We start from the raw sequence: 21972 nt of genomic DNA, 5'->3' as shown, positions 1-21972 counted from the left end.
ATCCTGCTTATAGTAGTCAGGTTGTAGGTACGGATACACTGTTTTTTTGTTGAATAGTCTCAGGTCTCTGGCTAATTTTTCCAGTTTCTTGGTTTGAGCTGTTATGTCAAAGTCTTTAATGGTGGCTTCTAAGTTATCCAAAGCCTCCTTCGCGTTTGTGAGTGTATTATCTCCCAGAATTTCAGCTTTAAGATCAGCAATTTCCTTGCTTAGAGAGACGACTTTTTCTGCGGCAGTCTCAACCCCCAGCACCATCCAGTGCCGGGAGCAATTATTCGCCACGTAGCTGAAGCCTTCTTTGAACTTGGGCACGTCCACAAAGATAGCTGGTTCTATCTTGATCTGTAAACCCACCGGGATGATGTTTTCCTGGAGGTATCTTGTGAACAAATGCCCATGTAGCCGGGTTCTTATAAGTTTTTTCTCTAATCTCTCTAAACGAGATATTTTGTCATTTAGAGAGAAATTAATCGTGGGGACAGATGTAGACAAAAAAGTGGTGGACAAATCCTTAGTCAACTGGTTAATATACTCCTCTGTATAGGACAACAATTCTGATTATATTATATCTCGTTTAGAGAGATTAGAGAAAAAACTTATAAGAACCCGGCTACATGGGCATTTGTTCACAAGATACCTCCAGGAAAACATCATCCCGGTGGGTTTACAGATCATGATAGAACCAGCTATCTTTGTGGACGTGCCCAAGTTCAAAGAAGGCTTCAGCTACGTGGCGAATAATTGCTCCCGGCACTGGATGGTGCTGGGGGTTGAGACTGCCGCAGAACAAGTCGTCTCTCTCAGCAAGGAAATTGCTGATCTTAAAGCTGAAATTCTGGGAGATAATACACTCACAAACGCGAAGGAGGCTTTGGATAACTTAGAAGCCACCATTAAAGACTTTGACATAACAGCTCAAACCAAGAAACTGGAAAAATTAGCCAGAGACCTGAGACTATTCAACAAAAAAACAGTGTATCCGTACCTACAGCCTGACTACTATAAGCAGGATAACCAGGGGCGATTCATCAACCGCAACCGTGGTGGATATAGAGGAAGACGTAATTTCACAACATTTTCAGATTCTTCTTATAGCTCAGGGAGTGACGGAGAAGTAGGACCTAGCACTTCCTACAATTATCCACCTCAAGAGTCAGGATATCAGCAGTATCCTCCCCAATTCCAGCCGCATTTTTTAGATCAAGACCGCGGACAATGGGGACCCCCTCGAGGACGCAGCAACCTTTGGACAAGAGGACAAGCGAGAGGTCAACAACAACAAAATCCTGGCGGATGGGAGGGCAACAGAGGCAAGCAACAGAAACGGGTGACATTCCGCCCCGAAGTGCACAGAGAAATCTCGACCAGGAGGAACACCTACAGGTGGTGAACCATGCACTCACTTCAGACCATATTGCGGAATCAAACACACCTAGCATCAGCAGGTTCACCTCCAACCCTGTGATTAACATCTCTAAGCACAAATTACAGGAGGACGAGATCAAGGTCCTGGGTAGAGGCCTCTCCTACGTTCCAACGGCTCCAGCAAACACATTTCTGCTAAAAACTGAACTATACAGATTCTTTAGGAAGATCAGACTAAGATACTTCTTTCGAAACCAGACAACTAGGCAACAAAGCTCCATTACTGGGCTTAGAGAACCCTCTACCTTCTTTCCACCTACTTATGCCATGAGCCATAAGATCTTGGCTTTTGAAGAAATTGTGACTTCGTCAGTAGACCGAGCACTTGACCAACGTAAATTCGTCAGATTGAATTTAAGTAAAACAGAGAAAAAGGCGTTAACAGGGTTGTGTACCAACAAGGAGGTCGTCATCAAGCCCGCCGATTGTCGTCCAAGACCTCTATAAATACAAGGAAGAGATTTACAGACTATTGTCAGACGGAGTAAGCTATCGGCAACTACCGAGTGACCCCTCACGAGACCTGGCACTCACCATTTTGGCAGCTACACAGAAAGGATTGGATGCTGGTTTCCTTAGTGAGCAGGAATTCAAATTCCTTAATCAAAAATTTCCGAGACTGGCAACTATATACACCTTACCTAAGGTGCACAAGAATCTGGACAGCCCCCCTGGACGTCCGATCGTGTCAGGTTGTGGGTCTATGTTAGAACCCCTGTGTAAATATGTCGATTTTTTCTTAAAGCCTATTGCCCTCAACACCAAGGCCTACCTCCGTGATACCACACAAACCATCAATCTGATAGACGAAATACCATTCAACCCAGCAAGTGAACTTTTGGTGACATGCGATATTGTATCGCTTTGCACCAGTATTCCACAACTAGAGCGACCAGCCCCTGTACCTGTCCCGACGGACTTTATAATCGAGTTGCTGAGCATTGCCATGAGGCAGAACTTCTTTATTTTTCAAGAAGATTTCTATCTGCAGACGAAGGGGGTAGCCATGGGGGCTACCTTCGCTCCGAATCTGGCCATCATTTTTATGGATCACTTCGAACAACAATACATTTTCTCTACTGATAATCCTTTCGAGAGCAGACTGACCTTGTGGGTCAGATACATAGATGATGTCCTGTGCATCTGGGAGGGCAGCAAAGAACTACTGCAAGATTTTCACGTTTGGCTTAATTCCAGAATCCCCCATATTCAATTCACAATGGATTCTAGCAATGAGACGATTCCCTTCTTTGATATTTCCATCTATGTGGATGACGACGGTTTACAAACTACGCTATATAGGAAACCGACTGAGCGCAACTCCCTGTTGCAATACGGGAGTCATCACCCCAGAGGTCTTAAAGACAATTTACCGGTCGGGCAATTTCTCAGAATCAGGAGAAATTGCTCCATTCAAGCTAATTACATCCAGGAATCTGAGGTCTTGAGCGAGCGCCTCATTTCCCGAGGGTACCCGGTCAGGATGGTGAAACGAGCCAGGAAACGGGCCTGGTACAACCCACGTGACAATTTGTTGAATCCAGAAATTACCAACCAACCAGGGATAGACCGGATTATCTGTGTAACCACTTTCTCGACACGGAGTAATGAAATTAAACACATTATTAATAAGAACTGGTCTCTGGTGGCAGATGAGATTGAGGAAACGCATCTCCCTCTTCATTCCTTTAAGAGGGCCAAAAATATACGGGACATGGTGGTCCATCCTTTTTTGGAACCAGTAAGTCAACCCACTCTTACAACCTTGTGGAATCTGCCCCCCTTGGTAGGACACCACAGATGTGGCACATGCAGTGCATGTGACACCACAATTCAGACTAAGACTTTTGATCATGGCGGACGCACTTACAACTTAAAACATTACACAAATTGTAATTCGACCTGTGTTATCTACATTATCCTATGTCCATGTAGTCACGTATATGTGGGACAAACTCAACAGAAAATCAAGTCTCGGATCTCGTCCCATAGTAGTAGACTGCGTTGCAAAGTGGTGGTGTTGCGTGCTTATCTAGGTTCCTGATCGATACTGTGACCTTATGCCCCTATTCGGCTATAAATCCATTTATTCCCTATATTGGCATAACCGTTCAAGTGCGATTTTCTGAAAAGTCATCTCTGGCCTCACACGAACAGAGCCACATTCCAGCATGACTCTCTGCTACTTCCTTTGCGACCAATTAGTGCAATGACAGAGCAGCAGTCACTATCTGATATTCCTAGATAACACTCCGAGTTCTTCAACAAGATAAAAACTTAGCAAACCTGGAAATCCCCGCTTGCTATGTTTTGATTAGTAATGGGACTCTAATGAGCAACTGATAACTGTCACTTCCTAGTGACATCTTTAATTGACGTCTTATGTCCAGCAAACTTGCGTCAAACCCGGCACCTGTCAGGTATAAATATTACCAACATTGCCTTAAGCAATGAGCGAGAACCTGTTGCTGATGCCAGCTGCCTGCAAGACCCCGTGTTGGTAAAAACTAGCACTCGGTCGCTGCAGCCTGCTATCCTGTGGTGGTGAAGCTGCTGATTACCATTATCGCCGCTACAGCGCGAACTATGGTGCAGTACGCTTAAGGAGCTGAAACAGCCATCCTCTGCGAAGACATCCAGCCCAGCTGCCCGCGGACGCTGTCCCCCGCCTCCTTCCTCGACGCGCTGAAGAGAAGCCGCTGCCTTTCTCGTGCAGAGAAATCCAGTCCCGGCGCTTCCGGTTTACCCTCGCGGGTGACTGGGATATCGAGAGAGACCCCTGAAGGAGATACCAATCCTCCATCATTCTATTCAGAGGTATGGTGTTGACTAAACCCTTAGATGAGAATTCTTGAAACAAACCTTGGCAAAACCAACTTAACTTAAGCTACTTACTTACTCCCCTTTTCACGTGTTAGGCTTAGGTCAGGCACACTGGGGTAGGCTTAGTTAGAAGCACCAGTTGAGTATGTTAGCCTAATGTATATATGACTGTATATATGTTTTATTACTTTTAAACCATTGTATGGCTAAGAAACCATATCAATGCTTTTACAGTTCTATTTCGCAATACTTATCTTACTGTACGTACTTTTTATAATAACAGTTATTGCAATTGTGGCAATACATTTCTCTTGTACGAGAAGAAAGACTGTTCAATAAATGTTAACCCTTTATTGACAAACGCCCGTCTCTCTATTCTCTACATACCGTGAAAGTAAACTGCACTAGACTGACTGAGTGAAATCTATGTCTATTGTTTCACACGACCCTAGAGATTGACTCTTGATCTGAGGAGCAAAGTTGTCATGTTGCACGGTTGTTGGAAAACTGAATCCCTTCTTGTCTGTGCCAAGGAAGCTGATCACTTCCTATGCAGAGAAGAAAGTTTCCAGTGACCTCTGAGCTAGTTGGTAACACAACCCAATTAAGTTTAGCATAGTCAGTGGAGACCTGGAATATCCGCAGTTCCACGTCGATACTACTGTTTATGTTATTCCAATGCACAGGGCCTAGTGGGAAACTAGGAACTACACTACATGGCGCCCAACGTTTGGTAAGGCGATAAACTAACGCAAGACTTGTAGAGTAACTCAGTCGTGCATATTTCACAGACCCCTTTCTCCCGGAAAAACTCCAATAGACGTCTGGAGTGGGTGAAAGGTTAAAATCCGCCCGACCTTAGTAGGAAGAGATTCCTATGTAAAGCTCCGGTTTATTCAACGTTGAAGGATACAGTGTTCCAAAATATTGTGCACCTAATCTTTGTCTCCTTGGAGACCTACTCTGCAAACCTGCATTTTTTGAAATGTCAGTAGAAAACGGAACCTCTGGGGCCGCAGTAGATGCGACTCAGCAAGGTCCCGAACAAGCAGACCCGGATGCTATTATCATCCCGGTCCAGTTAAGAAAATCTATAACTTTAAAACTTATAGAAAACGGACTGACACCTCAGGGTGGTACAGTAATTTTCGTGATAGAGGCTCACGAGTATCGGCAGACAGAGGTATTCTATTCATGGATAAACTTTCCAGCGGCAAACGCTGCAACACAAGAGTTTCACTATTACAAAATAGAGGAACCTCCGGGAGAGTACGCTCCTTTCGAGGAGATTGAAATCCCACTTAAATTTCAAGAGCACCTGCTCTGGTTTAATGGCGCCCTAAAACACAATAATCACATAACCAGGCTCGGTCCACTAGGTAGACCAGGAGCAACGTGGCCGGTTCTAGCCAGCTACACACCACATCCTGACATTGCAAGAATGTCAAGAGAAGAGCTGTTAGCACAGCTAAACACATTAATAAAAATACATAGGCAATTAGTCCAATATGTAATGCGGATTGCTACAATCCAGCCAGCTGTTAATACACCACAGCTAACCCCTCATCAGGGGAACACAAATAAAATTACACCACAGAACATACAGTCATGTCTTGGTAAAACACCCGTAAAACGGGAACAAATTCCTTTCTGGTTAGCCCAGAAAATCACTCAAATAGAGGCAGTATTTCCTGATACTACCCCTATTGAGAAACACAGAATCTTGACCATCTGCCTTCCTATGGGAATCGCACCACACGTGGAGGACTGCGACACTTGGGGTACAGTCTTTGCTTCCATTTACACAAAAACACACGGTGTTCCGTCCATGGCGGCAATACCAGAAGTGCTAAAACAGATTCAAAATGAATTCGGTCCAGAGCCCGCTTTAAATCTGGGTATGAAATTACTGAAAGACTTCAAGCAGGTCACGGCTATATTATTAGCCAACATAAAGGGAGAAGCAGCATCTGTGGCGATTCGCCAGAAGTTGAGGGAAACAGATATAAAAGATCCTGTTGAGCTTGCAAAAATCATAGAAAAATGCTATGAAGAATTAGGTAGAGACAGCTTGGGTGGAAAACCAGTTAGGCCCCAACTACTCGAAAATCCTGAAAAATTATTTATTAAAAATAATTTAAACACTCCTAAAAAGAGCTGGGATGGAAATAAACAATCCACTCCCAAGGAAAAAGTTTTCCAGTCCAGAGGAAGGTCTCCTCGACGGAGGGAAAGAACTCCGACTCGAGAACGCCAGTCTCCCCAACGGGAGCCCTCTGAGAAAAGATATAACCTTAGAAATAGGGATAATATAAAAAAACCTGATAGATATCAAAGTATTGATACACGTCCCTCTCGATCTTTTCCACAGAATTCGGAAAGAAGAGGACGGTCAGACCCAGGAGAGCACACCAAGTCCAAAGACAAGGAACCTGCTCAAAATAAGAAATCTCAATTTCAGAAAAAGAAGGTAGCCAGTATTAGAGTAATCAACCATGCCGAGAATACTGAGGACACAGTTGAAAAACGGGGAGTGGGCATTGACAATGTTGGACAGTGCAGCAGAGATCAGTATAGCACGCAAGAACTTGATGAGTCATCTGGAGACAGTGGACACGAATGAATACATTCAGGTTGGAACTGCCGACGCCAGACTTAGCGAGCCCCATAAAATATACGAAATAACATTGCGTATAGAGGGTGATAAGACTAGGAATATTAAGGGTCTATTTTGGGATAAGCTCTCAAAAGGCTATGATATTCTGTTAGCTGAAAAAGATTGGCCCCCGGAGTTTGTCAGGGAGTGCCCTCGTGGCGAAGAAGTGATTATGCCTGCCTTCTCGAATCACATTCCGATTCACAAAAAATACACATATGCAAGGAAATGGGCAGTAGCCCAGGCACCTGCGTTGTATAAAAATCATGTAGGATGGGATGAGGATTCAACGCCTCACAAAATCCAGCTAAAAAGTGAACCAACTGCCCAACGGCAGTATCCCATAAAGCAAGAAGCTAAAAAACAGGTCAGGGAGATCTTAGATCAACTTGAATATCAGGGGGTGATTGAAACATGCACCTCTCAAATGAACAATCCTTTGTTTCCTGTCTCCAAGCCAGACAATTCATATCGTCTAGTTTTGGACTACAGACACCTTAATACATATTGCAAAACTTTTGCAGTACAAAACTCGCATAGTGCAGCCCTAATGAATAACATAGTTAGGAAAAAATATAAAACGACATTAGACATTTCTAATGGTTTCTTTTGTCAAAACATTGCGCCAGAAAGCAGATATTTGACCGCTTTCTCCGCATTTGGGTCACAGAAAAAATTCTGTCGACTCCCACAGGGGTTCAAGAACAGCCCAGGACTATTCTCAGCTAGGGTAACAGAGTTACTACAAATCTATGATGATGAAGCATTATCTTACGTAGATGATATTTATCTCACAGATGACGACTTGGATACTCACTTGAAGAGAGTGAACACCATTATACTTGGGTTCGCAGCAGAGGGTTACAAATTCAACTTTAAAAAGTCCCGAATTGCCCATCTGACAGTACTGTTTTTAGGGTACGAATTATCAAGTGAAGGGAATAGCCTAGCGGACAACTTCTTAGAGAAGTGCGCTGTACTCCAAGCCCCAAAAACGCTGAAGAATTTACAATCCATACTAGGTTTTCTGAATTTCGGAAGAACTTACATCCTAAATTACGCAGAGAGGGTTAAACCTCTCTACGAACTAATTAAACCTGATTTTAAACAAATCAATTGGACTCAAAAACACACAGAAATTTTGAGATCACTGCAAACAGACATGTTAGCAAAAACAAAATTAGACACACGTGACAACACACGTGATCTTGTAATCCGAGTCATCCCAGGAAGATGCGGATTCACATACCTAACCTCTAATGAGGGAGAAAAGGTACCAATTTCAATTAAATCTCACTTGTACACACAAGCAGAAAAAACATTCAGTCACACAGAAAGAACTGTGAACGCAGTGCAAATCGCACTAGCAAATGAACGAGAACTAGCACACGGCAAAAGGATTAACATCCTCACAGCGGAATCCGCCTTCGAAGCGCTATTCAGCCCAGTAAACCTGCCTACAGTGTCACTGGATCCAAAATGGATACAGTGCATAGATTCTCTAGGAGCGGAAGACGTGAAATACTATTTTGCCCCGCAATACGAAGAACTGAATGATTTAGAGTATGAAGAAGAATATCCTCTGCCAATCGAAATTCTGCCTCTCCCACTATATGCCTGTATAATCTATACAGATAGCTCTGTACAGCATTTCAACGTAGAGAGAAAATCCTACGATGCAGCATGTGCGATCATTAAATGTCGTTGGCTGTGCGGTAAAATCAAACCGAAAATAACCAAAACTGAATCAGTAAAGTACTGTTCGGCTCAAAGAACTGAAATCAGATGTTTAAAGATGGCGCTCGAAAATGCAGAACGCGAATTCCCCACACTTATAGTGTGCGATTCTCATTTTTGCGTCAACTCTTACAACAATAAACTGCAGAGTTGGATCGAAAACAACTCCAAAGATGACACAGGTGCCACAATAAAGCATAAAAAGCTCTGGAACGAGGTAGCTCTTTTAAGTAAAGAACTACAAAAGACTCACGTGATTCACGCACAGAGTCTTCAACGTGATGGCGTTCACGTTGCAGGGAATTCATTGGCTAAAACAGCCTCCGCGGAAGCAACTAACCCTGCTTCCGTAGCCACAAAAAAGCGTACAGATAAATACATAGACGGGGAAACCATGCTGGCAGTAAAAACGACCGTAAAAGGCGACTGTGCAGCACTACCCGTAAACTATCCACTCAATTATGCATACATAATCGATGCAAACTCCGTTCCGTTTGCTCGAATCCCTGGAGTGGGGGATAGAGTAATTCCAAACACGAACAGGAGAATATTTTTAATAGCAGATGCACATATGGGTTTGGGTCTGAGACACCAAACAATTAAGGTTTCTCTGACTGAATTACAATCAGTATACTGGTGGCCGGGAATGAGTGTAGAACACCAAATATATGCAAACAACTGTGAAAACTGCAATAGGGATCGCAGTAGCGAACCTTGCTACCGGCTACCAGTCAGAAAGAGCGTAACGCTGCCTGCACCCCAACCTGCGTCCTATTAATTAGTTAAGACGAAAAGCACTTTTTAAAAAATGAGTCCTCCAGCACTCGGCTGACGCCTAGAACGGTTATAAAAGATTTGCGAGTCTTTATCGGCACATACGCAATTACCACGTTCCATTCAGACCAGGGTCCTGCTTTCAGCTCTCGAGCCTATAAGGAGGCAATGGCCAGCATGGGAATTGGGTTGCGGTATTCTTGTCCGTCGCATCCCGAAGGGAATAGTGTGGTAGAAAGAAAAAACCGTGACATAAAGCAATCTATAACAGCGAAGGTATTAGGTTCAGGCGCTGGGTGGGTCAAACATTAAATAAGTGTCCAGACTAGTCTTAACAACATGCCAAGAAATTCTCTAAAAGGTTTCAGCCCATACGAACTATTGTTCGGGATTAGAATGAACGTTCAGGACCTCGATAGTCAGATGTCAGTGGTACAAGAAGAAACAAAGCACTTTGATGTAAAAGACCGTTTGGCTGTTTTACAGGAACTGAATGAAACAAGAAAATCATTAAGCAACATAAAGTTAAAGCAACAGCCAAGTACCACTGTCGAGGCACCACCCGCAACAGCCGTAGCAAGGCCTGTCTGGATTCCAAAGATTGGGGATCTAGTCAGAGAAAAGATCGCGGTTAAGAAGGAATTTGGGCCTTCTTACAGAAAAGCAGTACCTGTCTTGGCAGTCACCGGAACAAGATCAGTTGTGCTACCGCCCCTTGCTGGTAAAAAGGAGAACAGAGGCGTGTCCATCGATCTGGTAAAACCACAAGCATGTGGCCTATAATCAACAGTAGGCCCAGTGGACTCCCAAGAAACAACAGAATACCCAAACTTGCAACAATCCAAGAGGTTCAAACTGAAAGACTAATCACATTCGATCAGCCTGCAGTGCACAATGAAGGACTATGCAATAATGCCATGGAACTCGTGCCTCTTGAAACACAGATTGAAACAGTTCGTCAAGAAACAACACCAGTCTACAATGATGTAGCATCAGAAAGTGCTACCGAGAGACAGATTGAAAGAACGATCCCATCAATTGACAGAACTGCCTCTGGTTATTTCATCAACTTCGACAACTTCTCTGAAGATTTAAACGACCCCGAAGTGATGCCAGAAACAAAAAAGTCTTTTAAAGAAAAAGCAACAGAACTCTTTCATCAACTGAAGAAAATCTACCTTGTTTCCCCTTGGCTAGAGTTCTGGTTCGGTCTAGGTGTATTTTTCCTCCTGCTTTGGCTCATCATGGTACTGTGTTTGGGAAAATTCATTGAAGGAAAATATATTACAATGGACACAGCAAGTCAGAACATCAACCTAGTCCTGAAACCACACAAATCATCCCATGTGAAGAAAAGAGAACTGTCAACAGTAAATGTCACGGCAATTCCAATACCTGGTGGGGTAGTATGGGAGAAAACAGACTATGAGATATATGGTCCGGTCGAAATCCTGAAGTATCCTCATCAACTGAAGGTTTCCTTAAGTGACTTTGTGACTCCTAATACATTTTCTGATGATTGGGACTTTAACAGTATTAATGACATGATGTCTGATTTAGTAATGTCAGCTAGATTCACAGATCATGATTATTTACAAGGTTCATCTAGTTATGAGCAGTTATTCTGTTATACCCACTATGGGGATCATTACTTGCATAAATCTGCACAGCCTAGAAATGTTTTTATGTATAACCAATGGGAACATTGTTCTACACCACCTAAAAGCAGTTCTAAAGCATTCTTTGAGAAATTCAAATACTTCTCAGGGTTTAACACCAGTGATGCAGAAACGTTTTATTATAAACTGTTAGAGAAAACAGGAATGAAAACAATGCTGACAAATTCTAAATTGATATATTCAGAAGCATTTTATGACAAAATGATGGCATTTGGTTTTGATTATTGGAAAAATAATATTGAAACGAAAACGATTTGGGGTACAAAAGATTGGCAGGTGCAAGGCATAGAAGCACTATTTAGAACCTGCATGATACCAGAACAAATGTTATTTTTAAATGACACAATACACCAAACATCTTGTCTTGGCCTAGCTAAGAACAAAGACCTTAAAACACCGTCTATACCAAAGCCAATACCTGAGAATACAACCACAGATATTGAGTTAGACGTGTCAAAAATTTTACATTTCAACAGAACACATCCTGATTGGAAAAAATGGTTAATCTGGCCTACAGACACAAATAGCTGTCAAGATAGGTTCCTGAATAAAACACAGGGTTTAAAAATGACCAGATTAGACCCTAGATACTCCCAGAGACAACATCCAGGGATTATAACAACATACAGTGTAGGGAAACTCTGCCTAGAATGGCTAACTACATCCACACTGGCTGAAATTAAGCAACACTTGTCTTTATTAAAAGATGGTGCTGATTTGCGCGATTTCATTCTTGGACCACGCAAACAGCGTCAAAAGCGTTTCATAGCGACCAGCATCTATGCTGCTTACAACGAGGCTTGGAAAGTGAAGCAAATTGAAACTGCTGAAAAAATACGAGAAATTGATCGTATTAATTTGGAGAAATCACTTTCTGTGGTAGACAATGGGTTAACGACTCTGTCTTCCAGAATATATTCGTTGGACAATATTGTATCCTCTGCCTTTGATGTGATAGACAGAGATTTGCTAATTTTACAACATGGCCAGTCTCAATTACGCTCTATTATAGAACTAGGCTGGACGCTGCAAAATCTTCGTTCAGGCTATGTGCCTTGGCGTTTAATCAACACAACGTCATTATTTTCCAGTTTTAACCTTACTGATAAACAGATCAGTTTGGCACAGAAAGGAGCAGACTATACAATCCTGAGCATCGAAAGACTCGAGAGATTACCATTGACAATGTCAGAGAGTCCTGTCATTGAATGGATAATACACGGAATTATCACAATTCCGATAACAACTTTCCGATTTAAAAAGTGCCTTGAGTACATACCTGCTGGCCAGTATGAACAATTGGGTAAAGGATATGTAAAATCCATATGGAAATTACCATACACTCATTCTTGCTATAGTGACAGCGACAAAAATGTATTTCTTAGTGGTGACAACTGTAAACACTCACTAAGCGGTATACTTTTGTGTCAGGGTATTAATTTACACGGAGCATGTGATGGAAATTCAAACAACCTTTCATGCCACCAGCTAGTCACACCTGCAACTCAGATAGAGCCCTTCTTTATGCAACTCGCGAACGGGAGTTACATTCTTAGAACGGATCACAGGTGCTGTGGCCTCGCGCCAGGGAAAAGTTATCTAGTACAAGTTACGTCCATGGTCAAATGCTGTATGCAAGCATTGTTCCCGAGCGGGCCTCCAGACATAGTGACTCCCCTCTGGCCTCGTCTGAATCTCTATTCTATACGAATTGATACATTAAGCAAAGTGAAATCTGTACTTTTACAGACAACAGTGCCTATAACGTCATCTAAAGAGACGTATGATCTTCTAGTCGCAAGGACGGCTACTGAAGTCCATGACCTTTTATCAACAAATTGCCCCGTGCATTTCGTAGAAATGTGCAGCCAACTCCTTAACATGTCTAGTGCAACAAGCATCCCAGGCATATTTAAGACAGTCTTTACGGGACTGCTAACACCCTTCCAGGCAATTTTGGGAATCTTTCCTAATTTTGTGCACTCCATCTTTGGCGGCATTCCACTATTTTTGGGACTCATCGCAGGGATTCTATTTTTGACCATCCTGCTATGTTATGGCAAGCCTCGGCTCAGACATAGCTCCCATGGGAATGGAAGAGACAATCCTAGCAATGCGCTACAGGGACAGGATAACTGACGTCCTCGGATTGGCCAGGCTGAGAGATCTAAACATGACCTGGTTCCTTTCATTCAGACCGATATGGCAAAATTGCATTTTACCTGTGCTACGGTGTATGCTTTGCGGCGATGAATGCGTGTTGGACATCTGTCTCTCACTTCCATCAGCAGTACCAATGGACGTCGATACTTTGCTCAGTCCAATAACGGCTCACGCATTGTGTTGTCCCCAGCGGCTACCAATCCTGATGACGGCATTTGTGGAGACTCCTGTACTACAGCCAAGTGGTAACAGTGGAGCGAGTGACAAAAGCAACATCATCCAGGTACAACGTTCTGTGAGCATTGCTGCTCCCGAATATGATGACAGCAATCATTCTCACACCTGCCAAGTTACAGCGCTATCTAATTTGGTTGAACTATCACCTGATTTTGTAGACCAATTCTTTGCGAGCCTGTCTGATACGATGTTCTCACCCATAGAGAAACAATAACTTTTTAGAAGCTTTCCGACACACAGCGTTCCCATGAACTCTGAATTCGGCCTTCAGTTTTGATCAACAAGAACTGCAATAAGCTTTGGAAATCTATTTTTCCCCGTTCAAGCAATAATTCTTTGAATAGGACAATTTTTCTAATATTGACCTTTTTTTGGCACGACCAATTCTTTGCTTAACGTAAAAACTATTCTTAGAGAACAGAAGCTTCACACTTCTACTTCTAAACACATCTAGAGACATAACAACATAACACCAGCCTCTAGCACACATGTTATTACAATGCATTTTTATGTGATGATTTATCTCGCTTTTCTTCTGTCAGAGATACTTCATGTGTAATTCTTTATGCATAATCGTTCATTGATTTCATATGCAATACCTTTTGAATGATTACTATGCTTTAAAAACGTACAGTACCTAAATTCCATGTATTACAAGTACGCCTATTTCAAATGCATTTATGTATTTTGGGGTGGGCAATGTTACACATGCATCTAATTGCTTAGTTTTAGTAATTTTGATGGACATTACCCGTGGAGTGGGTGTTGTGTGCTTATCTAGGTTCCTGATCGATACTGTGACCTTATGCCCCTATTCGGCTATAAATCCATTTATTCCCTATATTGGCATAACCGTTCAAGTGCGATTTTCTGAAAAGTCATCTCTGGCCTCACACGAACAGAGCCACATTCCAGCATGACTCTCTGCTACTTCCTTTGCGACCAATTAGTGCAATGACAGAGCAGCAGTCACTATCTGATATTCCTAGATAACACTCCGAGTTCTTCAACAAGATAAAAACTTAGCAAACCTGGAAATCCCCGCTTGCTATGTTTTGATTAGTAATGGAACTCTAATGAGCAACTGATAACTGTCACTTCCTAGTGACATCTTTAATTGACGTCTTATGTCCAGCAAACTTGCGTCAAACCCGGCACCTGTCAGGTATAAATATTACCAACATTGCCTTAAGCAATGAGCGAGAACCTGTTGCTGATGCCAGCTGCCTGCAAGACCCCGTGTTGGTAAAAACTAGCACTCGGTCGCTGCAGCCTGCTATCCTGTGGTGGTGAAGCTGCTGATTACCATTATCGCCGCTACAGCGCGAACTATGGTGCAGTACGCTTAAGGAGCTGAAACAGCCGTCCTCTGCGAAGACATCCAGCCCAGCTGCCCGCGGACGCTGTCCCCCGCCTCCTTCCTCGACGCGCTGAAGAGAAGCCGCTGCCTTTCTCGTGCAGAGAAATCCAGTCCCGGCGCTTCCGGTTTACCCTCGCGGGTGACTGGGATATCGAGAGAGACCCCTGAAGGAGATACCAATCCTCCATCATTCTATTCAGAGGTATGGTGTTGACTAAACCCTTAGATGAGAATTCTTGAAACAAACCTTGGCAAAACCAACTTAACTTAAGCTACTTACTTACTCCCCTTTTCACGTGTTAGGCTTAGGTCAGGCACACTGGGGTAGGCTTAGTTAGAAGCACCAGTTGAGTATGTTAGCCTAATGTATATATGACTGTATATATGTTTTATTACTTTTAAACCATTGTATGGCTAAGAAACCATATCAATGCTTTTACAGTTCTATTTCGCAATACTTATCTTACTGTACGTACTTTTTATAATAACAGTTATTGCAATTGTGGCAATACATTTCTCTTGTACGAGAAGAAAGACTGTTCAATAAATGTTAACCCTTTATTGACAAACGCCCGTTTCTCTATTCTCTACATACCGTGAAAGTAAACTGCACTAGACTGACTGAGTGAAATCTATGTCTATTGTTTCACACGACCCTAGAGATTGACTCTTGATCTGAGGAGCAAAGTTGTCATGTTGCACGGTTGTTGGAAAACTGAATCCCTTCTTGCCTGTGCCAAGGAAGCTGATCACTTCCTATGCAGAGAAGAAAGTTTCCAGTGACCTCTGAGCTAGTTGGTAACACAACCCAATTAAGTTTAGCATAGTCAGTGGAGGCCTGGAATATCCGCAGTTCCACGTCGATACTACTGTTTATGTTATTCCAATGCGCAGGGCCTAGTGGGAAACTAGGAACTACACTACAGTGGGTGCTCCGTTAGAAGAGCATTGGCAAAAAGCAGGGCATGCAGTGTCTGACTTGAGATGGTTCGTAATTGAAAAGGTATCCCTGGGCAGAAGAGGGGGGAATGTGTTGACAGTATTAAATACACGTGAATCCAAATGGATGTCCCTTCTAGACTCGATTAAAAATGTCCTTAATGAACAGGACAGTAGTTTGGCACAACTGGCAGCACTGGGGTAATTGGTTTGTCTAGACTGATTATGTAGATTTCAATAGCCATCAGTAATGCAAGATTTTACCATTGATACTCGTTTACACTCTCATGTTGGAGAAGTGCACGAGACTTTGCTCCGGTTCTTGTATTAGGGCATGGATTTATGGTTATATAGCATACAGGGAATTGCCTCGTGCCCCTTGTATAATTTAGATAAACTTGTCAGCAGTTTACCATGCCACACGTAATGTAAACTCGCCTTACAACCTCTTGTTAGAGAGTTGCGCGGGTATCAATAATTATTGATTTATGTATTAATTGGGTGTTCGTAATTGACCATTTTTTGACACGGAGTGCTATCATGATAAAAAATTGTTTACAGCCTCCTGTGAGAGTGTTGCACGAGTCTAAGTTATTTGTGATTAATTTTGCTAAAGGATGAAGTTGTGACACATGGCATTCAACATGAATAATTTCGTATGTATTATTAATCTCGAGATTCTACGGAACACATTAGACAGGGTTCCTTTACACCACGTCCTTTATATTACGAATTCAGCAGGCATCGCCGCAGTTATCAAGTCACTCTTCCCTTTCCTTTGTTGGGACACTTCAACTGACTCCGCCCTTAAACTCTGCGTAGCGGGTGCTGCGGAGTTTCTACCGACTGGCGCTGATCTAAGCGGCTCTCCCTTGGGCATTGGTGAGTTAGCTTGTGCCTTTGCAAGTAATCTACGGCCAAGTGCAACTTCTGACTCATGACGTACATCCCCGGTTTCTTCCGCAGGTTTGTCCCTTACTGAGGCTGACGGAGCGGCAGCCTGTCTCTCGTTCCGTGTGATCCCTAGGACGGTGGGGTATCGGACGTGTGCTGACAACCCCACTACAGAGCACTGACGTGCTGTATTGAAGGACTGTTTGCCCAATTAGGTCTCCCGCCTTTTACTCGAAGGTACGTTACACTGTTGTGATCCCCTCACATGGTTTGTGCACATCCTTTACAATTTGCAAAGCCCCCAACGGAGTCTTTGTTTTTTAATTCACAGCGTTTTCCAGCACCTAAAGACCCGGTACCCTAGACCACTTTGGTCACCGAGTGATGTAAGTAACTGTGTTCCCTACTCTAGGACAGCCGACTTTCTGCCGTTTTCGTCCTTTATGTAAAACATGTGGTGCTAGCCTCTTAAGCCTTTTATGTGATTATAGGCCAGATGGTGGCCATTACTGAATGTAGACCAACCTTTAGTGCATAGACCTTTAAGTCCCTTTTTGACTTTTTTACTTCTGAATCCACACCCCATGAACTTTATTTGCACCCTCGTGCTTCAAGAGACCTTTACACGGCCAATGACAACTGGGGGGCAACACTAAACTCACCATTCGGCCTAATGGGTGAAGTTTTTGTAAGTTTGCTTCCGGCTTTTAATTAAGTAGCCAATGAATGTTGACAAATAACCACTTAACTGGTTCCATATCTTATATTTCACACCTTCTCCTCTGTAGTTTGCGAAACCATATCGCTGAGATCTACTACGACTTTTGCGTGGTTTACTCAATCCCTACGTCTAGAGCCCAGTTGGGCCTAGACTCCATGGTAATTATTATAATTTTATTATAATCTCATTACTGTCTAATTAGATGGCTGTAATGTACTGTTAAAATTTAGATATCTGACTTCCCCTTTTTGACTTTTCAGATAGGATTGCCCCTCCTCACCTCCTTCCTGTATATGTCCTGATGAAGACCCCGCCAAAGGACTTAACGTAGCCTACACATAGGGGTCGAAACGTCAACGGCTTTCTGTTTGGACTTCCGGCACATGCCCTTAACAGTTTTAATCTTGCTATGTGACCGTTGAATGTCATTAGCTCACAGTTTATTAATGGACGCCATGATTTTCGGCTTATGTATCTAAATTGTTATGATTTTGTTTGTAGTATTTGTACCTATCACATGATTTTCTTGACTGTACCTATTCTCTCTGACTTTACACTCCTTCGAGCACTACCGCTTCCCCTCCTTTCCTTTCCCTGTTTGGGGCTATTATTGAATGTGAAGTAATCCCGTAGTGGGTAATACTTGGTGTTGGAAAATAAATGACAATACCTTTAATTCCTTTGTATCCTTGTTTGTTAGTTTAAAGTAGTGTTAGTGTGTGTTCCTTACAATACACTTCCCTTGCGGGGACCCTCCTTTTACATGTACCATATACCGCCCAGGTCCCGGCGACTGCATGGGTTCAACCCCCTTATTGTACTGTCTGTAGCTGGCAGCATCCATTTTGTGATGCCAGGTTCTGTTAAGCTGGTACCGGGTGTACCGGTGTAGTCATATTTCTCCCTCTAGGTGGGTGGAATCATGCCTCCCACACCAGTTACTGGTGTGGAGATAGGATTCCAAGGTGTTTGACACCAAACACGACAGGTGTCTGTGCAGCCGTTTTAAAGTTAGCATTTACCGCGAGGTTCTAAAGCACTTAAGAGTATATGGTTGGCTGCATCACAGAACAAACCCGGAGAATAGATTCCGAAGGCTGCAGAGGGGCTCTACTCATGCATGGGTACCCTCTCACATAAAACCCAGCACCCTGCCATCAGGATTGATAATGCCTGCCATAGGGGTGACTGATAGGTTTATATGTGCAGTAATATACTGTAGATATAGTGAACCTATATCTAAGTAAGGGGTGCGTGCACCACCTTACACAGGTTGGTGTCAATTTGAGTGGTGTCTCAGGGGTGGCACAATACATGCTGCAGCCCCTGGGAGGCCTCTGGGGTACCTATGCCCTAGGTACATAGAATACCATATGCTAAGGACTTATAAGGGTACCCCAGAATCCGATCTGGAGTGTACTTAAAGTACATGCAATCAATTTAGAGGAGAAAGCAGCTAGGCTGGGGTCCTGAATAGTAGGATCCCAGCCAGATTATGTAAAAAACAGTGAAACATCAGCAAAAAATGGGGGTGTCTATAAGAAGCAGATCCTACTCTCCTACAGGCATGTTCCCCATGCCGGCTGTAATGCAGCCTGCATGGAGAACGGTGAAAGTATGCATGACTGGTTTGGGCTGCCCAAGAGGGCTGATCAAAGAGTCATTGCAGACGTAGGAGTGGGCAAACCACTCCTCCCCTGCCCTGCTCCGAGAGCAGAGCAACAGCCCACAAAGCCGCAGGACACGAAGAATAAAATAAAAGTAACTCGATAAGTTATTATCATTTTATGTTTCTACTTGGCACTGCTTAAAAGCAGTGGGGAAACGCTCCTCCACCATAGCGGAGGAGCCTCCACTGATAACTTTCATTACTGGTGTAGATTAATTGTAGCACCAAAGAGTGGTTCTTCACTCACTTTGTACAGTCTGCCCCTTCCAGAAATACTTCTGAGAACATGTATTCTGCATTAAAGTCTCTGTGGTCCACCCGCCAGCATCTCCAAGCCAGGGAAGTCATTATTCTGATTCTTCACAGGTGAATACAAATATTTTCTCACTTTTCCAAGCTGTGTGCCTCTCCATCATCAAGGAGGCCCCGGTGCCATTACCATCAGCACTTCTCTTTATTGATCCAGTACTCCTTTGTCCTAAACAACAGCACCCTCTGCTCCTCCAGAGCATTAAACCACATATGCATTATGAATTCAAGTTTTTTTTATAGTTCATCACTACCAGTGCTTAGCTTCTTGAACAAAATGTTAAGTTCAAGGGCCTAAACATGCTGTCAGATTGCCAGGTTGCTGAGCCAAGGCTGCTGAGTTTTAATTCCACTTCATGCCTCTTTCTTCCACCACCATCCTTAACTCAGTCTTGCAGATTCTTTTTCATCCCTTCTTTCTATTAATGTCACTGGCTTTTACTATGGTCCCTTCCTCATTGCTCTCTTTTCTGCCTTTCCATTGTTCTTGGTAAAAGTCTGAGGATAAAAAAATGTCCTGGTCCCCAAAAATATATACCCCCAGCCTGGGTTGTCCAACCAGGGCCCCCCTTTATCTCATTTAGGAAGGCCTTTCCATCTTTTGAATCATGGTCCCTTTCATAAAGCAGAATGGACAAAGACAATAGCTTTGGCTTTTGAATAGTGCAGGAACACTAGTCCTCTACATAACATATTAATTCTAAGAGCGAACATAACTATCAATCTTTTGTGCCATAATCACAAACAAGGCCGAACATGGACAGAAAATTGTCTGGGACATCAAAATAAAAGTGTCCCCCATTTTTAGGTCTCGCCTATCTCATTTCACAAGGAATGGATAGGGGAGAATTATAGTGGGCAAAATAAGTTCTCAAACCATCGGGCGGATTTCAAACAGTTCACGTGAACACAAGCACGCGCTTTTCCCTCGCTCCAGAGCCGCCTGCCTCCGAGAGCTTCACTTCAAAGGGCTCCGCTGCCCCCCCCCACTGCTTCACACTTCACGGCCGCCAGGCTGTGTCTCCCATTTCTCCTCCCCGCCCCCTGCTTCACACTTTTTTTCTTTCTGCCTCTTTTGTGTCTATCCCTTTAGCTCCCTGTTGTTTATCCTGCCTTTCAGTTTGTTCAATCTTTCAACTACCGGTCTTTTCATGTACCTGTCTGTCGATTATTTGTTTGTTGTTTTTCTTTTTCCTCTCAAGTGTCTGTTTACCTGCCGGGTATCTCACCGTTTTCAAGTTTATCTTAATGGGTGTTTGCTTGTTATTTTTTTGTGCATTTTAGGGCAAAGATTTGCTGACAGTTATTCAGGGGATGTGGAACTGATGCCGAGGCTCGAACACTGAGCCCAAGCTCCAAAGTCTGCAGAGCTGGCTACTAAGCCTTGTCCTCTCACTGTTCACGCTGATCGCATTAGCAGCAGCTGGCTCTGCAGGCTTTTTGTTTCATTTTCGTAGTGCTTTCCACAAACATCAGTTATATTACACAATTACAGTTTCATGTATTTTTGTAGACACAGGGAGATTAATCGGCAGCTCAGGACATTACTTAAATGTCTTTAACAGAGGTGCCTTTTAATCTCCCCGTGTCTACAAAAAATATGAAACTAACTGTGCAATGTTATTGGTGCTTTCGGAAAGCGCTACAAAAACGTAGGCTTTGGTGTTACTGACTAACGCTGCTTGTTTCCTTCGGGTGAGGGCTTGTTTGTTACGTCACCACAGAGCTTCAAAGTGAGCGCTCTCACCTTCCGGATTGGTGTTGAGCCCTCCCCCACCCACTGACCACGAATGTAATATTTCCCTTCACCCACCCTTTCCCTGTGCTCACTCTATGCACTACTGTACGTAGGGCAATACACCACACTTCTCCCACTTCTAAGCACTACAGGCTACATTACTGAAAGTGCCACCTTGACGGTGCCAGTGCCTAAAAAGCTACTGTATTGAAGCATGCTAAACAGCACACGTTCTCTTTAGCCTCACCTTGCACTGCCGGATTGCTTCCTCGTGATGCCTTTGCCCTTTCAATGGAAGTTGCTTAGAATCGACACGCCCGGGGCTGCAAGGGTGTGGAATGTGATCCGAGAGCTCTCGAGATGCCGCCTGTAGCAGTCCATGGCCCAGGGCAGATTCTCCATTTCCACCTTTCTTGTCCCAGACAGTGGCAGCACTATTGGTACGTAGGGCATTACACCGCACTTATCTCACTTCTAAGCCCTACAGGCTACACTACTGATACAGACTTTAGTGATACAATTTTCACCTTTCTCAAATGTCTTCTGCCTTGTTAGGCTTCGAACTCTTGGCCTTCAATTCCCTATATCTGAGAAGAGCGGGTTATCGGCCTCTGCAATTTCCCCCCACACAGTCACTGTTAGAACATTATTTTGAAATTACTAGACTTCCATACCACCTAGTTAGTTTAAAAAAAAAACTTCACAAAAGGCAGTGAGACAGTTCTCTGATCTCTCTGATTTAAAGTATGTTTGTTATTTTTTGTTTTATTTTATTTGGCACATGCTGTGTAGCCGACATACAATTTGGAAATATACTCATAGTGTGGGAAATGTGTAATACATATTGA

The 21972-nt window shown here is 43.3% G+C and overlaps 1 pseudogene; it reads left to right on the top strand.

The window, feature by feature from the left end:
- The first annotated feature begins 1215 nt into the window (after positions 1 to 1215).
- The window catches only part of LOC147679602 (uncharacterized), a 70521-nt pseudogene continuing 49764 nt past the window's right edge, over positions 1216 to 21972 (top strand).

The sequence above is a fragment of the Lissotriton vulgaris genome, chromosome 11 (genome assembly GCF_964263255.1).
Source record: "Lissotriton vulgaris chromosome 11, aLisVul1.2, whole genome shotgun sequence".
NCBI classification, from domain to species: Eukaryota; Metazoa; Chordata; class Amphibia; order Caudata; family Salamandridae; genus Lissotriton; species Lissotriton vulgaris.
Note: the sequence above shows the minus strand (reverse complement) of the source record. Positions and strands in the feature narration are given on the sequence as shown.